This window comes from Lontra canadensis, unplaced genomic scaffold (assembly GCF_010015895.1).
Source record: "Lontra canadensis isolate GAN:19392208 unplaced genomic scaffold, GSC_riverotter_1.0 scaffold47, whole genome shotgun sequence".
NCBI lineage: Eukaryota > Metazoa > Chordata > Mammalia > Carnivora > Mustelidae > Lontra > Lontra canadensis.
This window is the reverse complement of record NW_022631041.1, coordinates 13,903,738-13,912,594: the sequence shown is the minus strand read 5'-3', so window position 1 is coordinate 13,912,594 and position 8,857 is coordinate 13,903,738. Positions and strand designations below refer to the sequence as shown.

The following is an 8,857-nucleotide window of genomic DNA, read 5'->3' as shown; positions in this document are numbered from 1 at the left end:
TTGTACCTAAAGAGAGAGAATGAGGAAAGTAGGAATATAAGGGATTTAACTTATGTTGCCTTGTTATCTACAATAAAACCATTCAGGATTTAAGAAAAAGTCTTAAAAATAATTCAGATTCACAAATATCCAGTCTAGGATGAAGTTGGAATTGTAAATTAGTTTCTTTACTTTAGGCTGAAATATTTTATAGAAGTAGTTATGTTAAATATTTAATGAAATGCTATTTGTGAATTAGGTAGTAAACTCAGCAAAATGAAAATTGGGAAAATGAAGACATTTATGATTAAATCACCAGTTTTAAGTGTGAGGTTTATATTATACTATTTTACCTCAACTTTAAAGTGATGAGATAATCTCAAAAATGTAAGCAGATGTAATAATCCAACAGGATTATTAATATTGTTTATGGTATCCATTTTGAAATATGTTGAAGTAAGGGACATCCTGACAATATAACAGAAATCTTAATGAAAATAGACTGGGAAAAAAATCAGCAAAAAATGTTTTAGTGAAACATATTCTTCATTTCCACATTTTAAAATGGATACACACAACAAATAGAATACAAATAAACTCATTTTAGAATAGATGCTTCTGAAAATACTAGTCAAAATTTTGTTTATTGTATTTATTTACTATTTGTTATATTTTAAATGCACTAATGGAGAGGCTAATCAAAGGAAAGTAGTAATAATCCCTTAGTAAAATAAGAAATTTGAGATGTGAAAATTACTTTCTGAATTTATCTAGTTTATCTTTCTTAATATAAATTAATTTAAAGTGAGTCATACTGTGTTATTATGATAATTTATCAAAATTTAATGCATACACAGGTGAGGAATTACTTTATTTTGTACATTAAAGTTGCAGTGGCACCTTCTTGCTGAATTAAAAACTAAATTTGTTTTTTCTTTTTTCTTTTTTCTTTTTTTTAAGAGATTTTACTTATTTATTTGGCAGAGACACAGTGAGAGGCTCAGCAGGAAGCCTAATGTGGGGCTTGATCCCATGACCTCAGGATCATGACCTGAGCCAAGGCAGACACTTAACTGACTGGGCCACCCAGGTACCTCTAAAAGCTAGGACTGAGTGCCCATTTAAAGTAGTTTATTTTGTTTTGATGGAAAAAATGTGAAGAAATTGTGCTATCAGATATTTACATACAAACATATAAAAGGTATTTTTTTTCCTCAGGAATAAGCATTTCATTATGATAAGGTTTATTTTTCTCATTTACTATAGTAACAATGATTGCCCTACAGCTGACATTTTCTGAAACATGCTTATTTCAGCAGCTGTAACTTGCAAATGCAGCTGTTTGCCAATATGACTAATTATTTGTTGACTAATGGTTCAAAAAATTTAATACCTTGTTTTTTTTAACTATCCCTCATTCAGTTTCAAACTCCTAAAGTCATAGTTAGTCTGTAGATGACTCTCAGATGTAAGCACTAAAAGGGACAAGATGGAGAATTCCATGGCATGAAAAACTTGATGAAAAATTAAAATGAACATTAGATACAACTAATTTTGGTATAGTTTCATTTCTTTATTCTTGAATAGTAAAAATCTATGTCACATTTAAACATTGAGTACTTTTATTATTGTGCTGTATTTTTAAATTTTATTAACTTTAATTTATTATTAATTCATTTGGATAGAATGGCAGAAAAAACAAGAAACACCACTTTTCTTATTTATCAAAATTTATGAGTACTGGCATGTAATTTTATTCCAAAAGAGACAATGGTTCAGAGCATAATATTGGATGTTATATATGTAAATACTTAAAAAATACAAATATCTTTCTCAAACAACTTTCATTTTTAAAAGATGATATGTAGCTAATGTTTTTTAAAGAAGTAAATAATAAAAATCTACTATCATAGCCCATTGCAAAAGCAGGCTGTGAATACTGACTGCAGAAGTTTGTGGTGGCAGGCATGAACTCCTCTCACAAAATCTTTCAAGGGAAGCACAGAGCCTTCAGAGAGAAATGGGCTCTTACATAATGAATAATGTGAAAATTTAGACATGTAAAGAATTATGACTATTCTAAGTTTTCCTTCTGGAATTTCACATTGTTTCCAGAGCAGCTCTGTGAGATGGTTAAGGCAGCTTCTTTTAAGCCTATTTTGCATAATTTTTCTTCCTTTCTCATCATATTGCCATGTTTATGGCCATAGTCTTGGCTCAGGACTATATTACTTAGCACAAGGTGCTCCTTTCTGGAGCCCCTACCTCTGATCTATCCCCACTGCCAACTGTTATAAAAGTCATCTTAATCTATGGCACTGGGTATGGCATTCCTTTTCTTCCAAAGCATTTACTACTCTCATCCCTATCTGCATTTTTGCAAAGTTCTTTATGTGACTTTACATGTACCTGATTTTCTAAGTGGTTTAAAATATTCAAGATTCATTAGATCCACTTGGTTGTCTGTAAATGAGGCCAAGAAAAGAAAAATAGGAAAGTAGTAGGTATTTAAATAAATAAAACATAATATAATACTTTAAGAAAAAATAAATTATTATGAGAACATTTCATATTTATTAAAAAGCTTGTCAGTATACTCCTAGTTAGGGAAATTGAGAAGTAAAATGTTCAATAATGAAATGATTGTGGCTTTCTAAAATGTTGACTGATAGTTTTTGACCTGCTAATGAAATTGGCATAATATTTTAATGAATTGTAACTGATAAAATGAGAATAATGAAACCCAGAGTTAAACTAAATGGAACAGATTACATGGGAGATAGAGTTAAATTTCTCATAAAAGGTATCTGATGACAAAATAATTACCAAATGATTATGTAGTAAATTATATTTTTTATTTCTACCAGTGGGAAAACTCTTTTTATTTGCTGATTCACTTTAAACTTTGTTAAATAAACTTTCAGTAAAATTAATCAGACTGTCAAAAACAGATTTCAGAAAAATTTAAAATAATATGATGTAGTAGGAGAATGAAGATGGATTTATTAATTATCCTAATTTACTTTTATGTTTCAACTTCCACCAAGTTAGTCTGGTTACTGACATGATTTTGTAATTTCAATACACAAGAATATTGATCTGTCAATGCTATAGCCAAGAATTTTGCATTTCCAAGGCTTGGGAATCTCTCTCTCTCTTTCTCTCTCTCTCTCGCTTTCTCTCTCTCACACACACATACACACATCTTGTACATTAAAAAAATTTTTACAAAATTTCAAGATCAGGGAAGAGTGGACCTGACTAAGCTTATTGCTAGGATCAGTGACTTCGATGATAATGTGTATTCACCAGGATCCTTGCTTACATTCCCTTTATTTTCCCAACTATAGCCACCCTTCAGACATCCATCACTCAATAAATCCAACTATTCATTTTCTGTTACCAGATTTGTTGGACAAATCTCCATGCTAAGTCAATAAGCTCCACATGGGCCTTATGCTTTCTAGCTCCACTAGAGCTCCCACATGCTTCTTCACGGTCTCTTCAACTTTTCCTGTCATGTTCTCTGCAACCAACTTTACTAGGTTTTCCAAAAATTTGTTCCTCTTATCAATGGCATACTTCATCTTCCCAATGCTGCCAAGAAGAAAATATGGCCACCAGACAGAACTAGTTCCCACCTTTGCTTCTTCACTTGCATATGACATCATACATTCTGGTATCCTTTTCTCCTGTTAAAAGAAGAGTTGATTGTCCTTTCCTAGTTTAATCGTTCCACCCTTACTCAATGTGGTAAACAGAATAATGGTCCCCTCAAAATATCAACATCTTAATCTCTGGCCCTTGTAAATATTTTGCTTTACATGGCAAAAGAGACTTTGCTTACATGATTAAGTATAGGATCTTGAGATAAGGAGATTATCCTGGATTATCTGAGTTGGTCTAATTTCCTCACAAGATCCTTGTAAAAGGGAAATTCGAGGTCAGAGTGAGAGGAGAGAAGAAGATTTATGGCAGTGGAAGCTGAAATAAGAGAGAGAGGGAAACTGAGAGAGATTTGAAGATGCCATGGTGCTGGCTTTAAAAATGGAGGATGTGGCCACAAACCAAGAAATGCAGATAGCCTCTAGAAGCTTGAAAAGGCAAGTAAATGGATTGTTCCTCATAGCCTCCAGAAAGGAGCACAGGTCTACTGACATCCTGATTTTTTTTAGCTCCGTAAAACCCATTTTGGATTTCTGACCTACAGACCTGTCAGATAATTTATGTTGTTGTAAGCTACCAAACTACTGCATCAGTAGGAAACTAATATACCAGTATCACTGTCCATCATTTATACAGAAATTTTATCACATTATCTTTTCTGTTTTCTCTACCAAAATTTGTCTGTTCTTTTAGCTCTTTATTTTCAGTTTGCAAAAAAGGAAGTCTTCCATTAGCCTTTTGCTCAAACTATTACACTTATATGTCTTCTTCCTTTCAGCATAATTCTTATTAAAAAATAGTTTACAGGGACGCCTGGGTGGCTCAGTTGGTTAAGCGGCTGCCTTCGGCTCAGGTCATGATCCCAGCGTCCTGGGATTGAGTCCCACATCGGGCTCCTTGCTCGGCAGGGAGCCTACTTCTCCCTCTGCCTCTGCCTGCCATTCTGTCTGCCTGTGCTCGCTCTCTCTCCCTCTCTCTCTGACAAATAAATAAAATCTTAAAAAAAAAATAGTTTACATCTTCTATGCCTACCCCTCAAACCTTGGTAATCTAGTCTTTGACTTCTGCCCTGCCTTAAATGACTTTTCCAACCTCCATGGCAGTTTCTTCTTATTTGACAAATTTAACCAAGTTTTTTTCTCACCTGAGGGATTTACAGTTTTTGACAGTAATTGCTTATTCTCTCATGGCTTCTAGTTATCATTTTGATTAGTCTATCTGGGATTCTTCACAAGCTTTTCCCCTTCTCTATCCTCTGGCCACTATTTATATGTGGTGAATGACTAGGTCTACTCTTTTTTCTTTCATTTTTACTTTCCATATAAACTTTGGGCGATCTGATCTACTTTCATGGTTTTCATTACCAGGTACAAGTGGACAACTTCTAATCAATGAGTCTCAACTTTACTCTTGAATTTCAGATACATTTATCTACTAAACATGTCTGCCTGCCTGTGTTCCAGGCACCCCAAACATTATTTAAACATAGAGAGATTCTTCTTATGTCAGTGTCTCATAGAAGAAACGAGGAATCACCCTTAATTCCTCCATCCTACTGACTCTTGTTTCTACTTTGCTCAGTTGAATTTATTTCATTAATATCAAACACATTAATCTTTGTACCCCACAATGCCTCCACCATTTGAAAGTTCAACTTATCTTTTCCCTAGAAGATTTAAAAGCCTTCTAATTGGTCCTTATGACACAAACTTTCCTCACCTCCAAACCTGTCCTTATCCTGCCACCACCATGACATTCCTAAAGCTAACTCTGATTATTCTCTGCCTAGTTCAACAATTTCTTCTATGTTTAAGATGCTACAGATAAAGTATACATTTCTTAACATTGCCTCTAAGTGCTCATTTCAGCAGCACATATACTAAAATTGAAACAATACAGGGAAGATTAGCATGGGCCCTGTGCAAAGATAACATTGCCTTTGAGATCTGTTCCAGTCTTCTGGCTAACTTCCCACCCTTTTTCCTCTCCACATCAGATACCCTGTGCTCTAGACACAGATCAGCCCCTTATTCACTAGATCTGCCTGATCCTTTCTTGATTGCATGTCTTCGCACACATCCTTCCTAAAATTTGATTCCTTCTTCTTTATCTGACAAAATCGCCAATTTGTTAAGCTCTTTGAATCTATGTTATAGCATTTGCATTGTGTTGTATTTATTAGTTTTCATATTTGGACTGGTCTTTGAATTCTTTAAGGGCAGGCTGTGTCTTCTTCATATTTATATACGTAGTACCGCGAGCACTGTGCTTGACACATGGGAAACATTAAGTAAACGTAGCATGGATCAACAACATCATAAATTAGTGTGAACAAAAGGTCATATAATGATTTTCTGAAAAACAACACTCAAAAGGTCTTTAAGTAAAACAAGAGGAAGTTGTGAAAGAATTGATTATGAAAGTAAACATATTATGGTTGATGTGGCAGTGGAGATAGCAGTTCAAAAATTTGACATTCCTTGAGAGGAATGCCATATACTTTCCTGTAGGTGTGGTACACAGATGAATAGGATGCCATCTGTGTTCTCAAAAGATTCCAGTCTGTAAGGAAAAACAGTCATGTGAACAATTTGGTGGAATAAGAGACTACAAAAGTTATGCTAGATGTGTATACTGGATACTAGCATCATGCAAAGAGAGGGTGGTAAGTTCCTTATGGAGTTAATTAAGGCTTCTTAGAGAAAGTAATTAAATCAAACAAAAAGTGCAACTTCTTTGAGGAAAAAAAACAAATATTACTACCAGAAATTTTAAAATTTAAAATGAGTGCTGCATGAAGGTGGAGCTTTGGTTTTTGTGTTCTTCTTACAAGCCAATGGAACATGTGTCATATTCATGCCCATTTACACATATTCAAAAGCTATATTCTGATTGAAAATTTTGTTTATTACAAACTGGTCTGTATCATTGATTTTGTTAAACAACCATACTGAAATTGTGCCTGGCCAGAGGAGAAATTGAAATCTTTTGGTACAAATTCTGATCTATTATGGTGGGAGAAGATCAAAGCATTTAGTCAGGTGATAGAACTCCTGTTGGGCCTGGCATCATATTATAGAAAGTTTAGACTTTGTTCATATTCCCACATTCTTTTGGAATGTGATAAAAGGCATTTAGATCTCTCAGGCCACACAGTTTGAAACTGACAGTCACCTCAGAAAAAAGATTCTGAAGAGTCTATGGAGACATTATCAGAAAACATTCAGTCAATTGTTATTGTAAATTAAACAAATATCCCTGATAAAAATCATGAAAACTTATACATATAATTAATTAAATAATTTTACTTTGTAGTTATTGAGTCCCATTGAGGGAAAAATGTATTTACATGCTAACAGTGTATTTTAATAGTTTTTTTTTTGTTCCAATTTTGATACACAGCAAGGCTAAGATGTCTACATGCTTTTGATATTGATTGTTTTTCCCAGGATACATCTGACTAAGGAAAAAAGTAATCATTATACATAATGAAAATCGGGTGTTTTTTACTTTACTATATCTGGATAGGACACGTTCCCAAAACCTACTTGTCTTCTTTGTTAAGAGTGTTTTGGCTATTCTTAGGTTTTTGTAAATTCAAATTAATTTTATAATCAGTTGGTGAAATGTCTTTGAAACTATGTAAGATTTTATTGAAATTGCAATTAATCTATAGGTTAAGGAGAATTGAAATTTAGTGTCAGCTGATGAATATGGTATACATCTCTATTTGACTCCTATTTGTCTCAATAGGGTTTAGATTTGCCTACAGAAAGGTATAGAATTTTTGTTAAATTTATTCCTAGGTATCTATTTTTATTATTGTAATTATTACTACTGTAAGTGGTGTTTTGACCTACTTCACTTCTACCTTAGTCACATGATCTTAGCCAAAAGGCCAAAAAGCAATCACTTCTATCTTAGAAAAGGCTGTCTAAAAATTTTCCCAGGATCATTATTTTTAATTGCAAGGATGACTGGAACTATGTATTTATTGACGAGAGAAAGTATAAATAGACTGTGTTCTATCCATACAATGGAATATGGTATGTATGTTAAATTTGAATGAAAGACAATATATACAATAATACAAGTAAAACTTAGAAAATGCTATTTAAAAAAAAATTCAGAGGGCTATATGCAACATATAATTTTTATAAGCTCAAAAATAAGCAAATTGAATATATAATGTTTTAGCATTATTCACATATATGGTAAAAGTATCTTAAAAATAATATAATCAACTCAAATTAATTATAACAATTACCTTGGGAATGGTAAAATGGAGAATAGGATTAGGGAAGAATAAAAACTTCAAATGAAGAGACAATATTCTAGCTTTTAATTTGGATGATGCTTCATGTGTGTTCATTTTATTATTATGCTTCATTAGTTACATACATTCTTTTGATGCATCAAAGATTAGAGGCTGCTTTTTAAGTAAAAGGAATAAAATAGCTCAATGACTTTTAAAAATGGTTAAGAATTCACAAATAAATAACAGATCACTAAGAATTCCTGTAAATCCTTTTACTACTAACTTGTAATCCTCTTATACAAGGCCTCTGAACAACAAATCCTTAGAAAGAAGCTTTTATAAGTTTCGTATGTTGCCTTAGACATAGCAAGAAATATGTTTTCTTAATACATTAAAGTGATTCTGATTGAAAAATATGATAGCCTTTGAAATAAATAAAATATGTCAGTATATCATTAGAATATTGGTATAATGAAATTATTTTCTTCAAGTCTTTATAAAACAATCATCTATTCAACGAAGCCTACACTGACTATCTTATTGCTACAGATGGCTCTCCCCATACCCTAACCCTGGTCTTTTTCTTTCTTCTCATTTATAACACTTAACAGCTTTGACCATACCATGTACTTTACTTATGATATTTATTGTTTAATATCTATTTTCTATCACTAGAAGGCAGTATGGAAGCTAGCTTCCAAGATGTCCCCCTATATACCATTCTCTTAGTGTTTGTGTCTTGATGCAGTACTCACCCACTTTGAATACTGGATGGCCTATGTGGAAAAATAAACTACTGTAGAAGTGGTTTTGTGTGATTCTCAAAACTAGGTCGTAAAAAAATATTTCAGTTTCTACTTTGTTCTCTCTTGGATCATTTACCTGCGTAAAGTCATCTGTCGTAGCATAAGGACACTCAAGTAGCCTTGTGGAAAGGGACACATTAGAATGAAC

General features: G+C 32.9%; 1 non-coding gene across 1 annotated transcript; it reads left to right on the top strand.

Moving 5' to 3' along the window:
- Nucleotides 1-5,500: 5,500 nt before the first annotated feature.
- On the top strand, nucleotides 5,501-5,606 carry LOC116876829. The gene has a single exon (XR_004384469.1). It is a non-coding gene; the product is annotated as a U6 spliceosomal RNA (small nuclear RNA).
- Nucleotides 5,607-8,857: the final 3,251 nt, after the last annotated feature.